This window comes from Rhipicephalus sanguineus, chromosome 1, assembly GCF_013339695.2.
Source record: "Rhipicephalus sanguineus isolate Rsan-2018 chromosome 1, BIME_Rsan_1.4, whole genome shotgun sequence".
NCBI classification, from domain to species: domain Eukaryota; kingdom Metazoa; phylum Arthropoda; class Arachnida; order Ixodida; family Ixodidae; genus Rhipicephalus; species Rhipicephalus sanguineus.
The window spans coordinates 261,020,469-261,024,325 of NC_051176.1; positions in this window are offsets into that span (position 1 = coordinate 261,020,469).

Below are 3,857 nucleotides of genomic sequence, written 5' to 3' on the forward strand. Positions count from 1 at the left end.
TGCTAATGAGCGCACGCGGGAAGGTTGCTGCTCCTTCTCTTCCCAGAAATCGAGCTCTTGGCGCGCTGCTCCGGACATCGCGTCCCTTCTTTATTGTTTTTTGCCTCGAAGCTTCGAACCCAGCTATTGCAGCCTTGCGTACAATACTGTCGCGTGACTTTACTCGCACGCTAAGAACCGGTGGACGCATTTCTTAGACTGCTAACAGTCTAGTTTTTTTTTTTTTTTTTATCGTTGATGTTGCTGATGTGAGACGATATAGACATTCTAAGGCAATGCACGATACTCTAAAAGTATCGCTTATAAATTCGCCGGAAGTGGTTCTGTTACTATTTTTTTTATTGGGAATGTATCTTTCAAAACGTTTACTATTATGCAATTAGTTTCTTCGGGAATTGCAGCGTGGCAAGTTTGACCTTGCAACTGCGTTTGACCTTCACTATCATTCAATATGAATCGGTGAATTTACGATTAATTACGCGGGCATGCATGTATAAGCACAACAATGAGAGAAATATAGGCATTCAGCTACAGCCGTTTTTTTTCCTGAAATGAACAACGCGCGCAGATGATTGGATAAAAAGAGAGAAGGAAAGATAGAAAAGAGAACATAAAGGCACACCGTATCAAAACACACACAAAATATGAATACTCTATTCTGGCTGAGAAAATTTCTGTTGCATAGCTTTTCAAACACCGCATCGCCTTCAAAGTACGACTTCTCACAAAAATGCAAAAATAAATAAATAGCCCCGCGGAATAAAAATCAAACGTACAATCTTGCCCCTTCTAAAACGTCAGCCCTTACGTGTATGCGGGACGCTCTTATATTGTTCTTATATTAAGAGCAATATAAAAAGGTGCTCCAAATGAGCGCCAAATGACGGCAAACCATACGCAGTTGGTTTCATTTAGTTGTGGTTAACCACTTCTTTTTAAATCCTCGGTTCTTGTTACGTGAAACACCCTGTATATAATTTGTAGCATCTGATCAAGTAGGCGAGTTGCTTTCTCTGCTTTTCAAGTCTATGCATTTATGACGTGCTAGACTGACACAACAGGGCGTGATCGAGGGCACGCCGCTGTAAGCATCAAGGTAAATAAGTGCGTGCTTTGAACGCGATAGCATTAAAGAGCCCGTGTCGCAGAAATACTGGTGTCGGTGTCGTTGGTTGTGAGCGAAAAGTTATCATTGTCCGTCACCGAAAAATCACCATGGATGCTAGGAATAAAAAAAAAATAATGTACCTGAGGTGGAATCGAGCCCCGGCCTTCGGCGTGACAAGCAGGTGTTCTACCACAGAGCCACGCCAATCCTCGGAACTGCACCGAAAGTAACTTTCATGCTGCACAAACATACGCGTGCAGTGTACAGGCGTCGCAGTGCGAGATGTGATATCGCCAGGGCCGTACCCAGGATTTTCTTTCGGGGGGGTGTTTGTGTCTAGAACGGCCAACTTTGGCAACTCGTGGTCGCTGTGAAGGCATGCAAATATTTGACTATCACCCGAAATGTTAAAGAATGGAAAATTTTCGTGGGGCGTCAGAACCCCCTCAACCTCCCCCCCCCCCCTTAGTTACGGCCCAGAATATCGCAGTAAAACGTGGTACAAGCGTACATTGCCATCGGGCATCAGACCATGTGAATTGCACGGGTTGGTGGTTTATAGCCGGCCACCCATTACAAAAGGCACACACATTACTGCGCGTATTCCCTTACGAACACGTAGTGGGTGCCATAGGCATGCCGTAAGTTCTCCTTCAGGGGGGGGGGGGCGAAAGGGTCATCGCAGCGTCCCCCCCTCCTATTAAGTCAAAGTATGGGGCAGACTTTGCCCCCCCGCCCCCTTGCGCACGCCAATAGTGGTTGTATCGCAACTTCGAAAAAGTATCACGCGCGTAATTGCTGCTGGTTTAAAGCATGCCACCCATTACAAAGGGCACAGACATTAGTGCGCGCATTTTCTTACACACACGTAGTGGGCACAGTGTTCAGAAGTGTTGCTTGTTGGGCAAGTTGGTACATGTTTAAATTCCAAAAGCCACTAACGTCGAAAAAGGAAGAAAACTGAGAGGTAGGAGCAGAGGCAGTGAACACAAGGGGTGCGTCAAGTGCGTCAAGAATGGTGTTTTTCCAGGTGACGTCGTTTGCTTATTCGGTTCACTTCAACCTTCGGAGGGCCATTGGAAGAGGATTTCGAAGATTCTGATTTCGGAAACTTGGTGACAAGTCAGACACTGGCAAGACTGGCTTAGAGTGACGTGCCTTGTGGGTCGTAGCAACGTCCTCGGCTCTGCTTTTCTTCGCCAACACAGCCACCGCGCCGGCCTGTTGATTGAATGCATTGGCGGACGTGATTCGTTTCGTTCCGAACGCCGAAAGGGCACAGTGTTGTCATAAAAGTGCTCTTGAAGAGGGCGGAAACCTTAGCTTTACTATAGGTATGTCGTGTGTGTGTGCATGTGTGCGTATGTTTGCGTGTGTGACTGGGTGATTGAACATAATGACAAGCGAAACAGAGCGCGATGAAGATGGGGCCGGATATCGCTATCGCGTTCACTATAAAGGCGAAGCTTAAGCGTCCCCAATTTTCTTGTTTACTTAAGAATGATCGCTTGCGTAGTCCTCGGTGATTACTGCCTTACTGCATGGCGTTTTCTTTGTTTTGTTAGATACTGCTATCTGAAGTATATATTGAAACCACAAACAGCGCGAGAAGACAGGGGCGGAAGGCGACACACACGTGCGCTATGTCACCTTCAGTCCCTGTCTTCTCGCGCTGTTCTTTCGTTTCAATGTGCATCAAAATCAACTAGCCCACGAACAAGCGTTAACAAAAGCCATCTGATGCCAACAGACAAGGAAGCCAGGGATAGCATAGGGGTGTTATTTGTAGTTTTTTAATTGAAGTGCGTCAATTATGAGATAAAGAGCGCATAAATTAAAGCGGTCGAAAACCAAGTCGCCGCCGATGGAGACCGAACTCACAGCTTCCGCAAGGTCAGGAGGCGAGATGTTTGAGACCTATACGTCCTTATACAGCACAAGTCGTGTATAAAGCCACACACGAAACGTTATCAATAACGAAATGAAATACGAAGAAAATACTCGTTATAGTTTAAATAACAGTAGGCCGAACTCCTAGAGTGGCATCTGGAGCCGAATAATTTAATGAGATCTCTATTTATAATTAATCGCCGTGAACCAGCCACCGCAGAAAAGAATTGTTCACTATCATGATCGACTACGCTTTAATTAATATATTCCCTAGCGTGTCAGCTCCTTTGTGAATTCGAATCTGGGTTGTCTCTATATACACGACGACTAATGTCGGGAGCAAAATACCGCGACGCAGCGCGTTTCGCATGCCGGACGAAATGAAGATTGGAGGTCGATTGCTTTAGATCCGTTGTAACGAAAATTCGAGGAACTTAACTACGCAGAGAGAAGCAAATGGGACCAAAAAAAAAAGCAAGAAAGAAAAAAAAAGAAACGTGAACACGTTCGTTGGCTGGTAATAATATAATTGTTGTGGGTTTAACGCCCCAAACCACGATATGATTATGAAGGACGCCGTGGTGGAGGGTTTCGAAAATGTGACCCACCTGTTTTTTTTTTTTTTTTTAACGTGCACCTACAGCTGGTATTCACAAAATGTTCTTATGCCAGAACTGTTTCTAAGAGCAAATCCCTAGCCACTCATGATGCTGAACAAATTAGCAAGGTGGGGAACTAATGACGAAAAGCACATACGAACGAAAGTTTTGTGAATTTTGGCCCCGAGGAGTATTTTCTCTCCAATCCACAACGCGTCACTTTCATCCCTTATATATATATATTATATATATATATATAT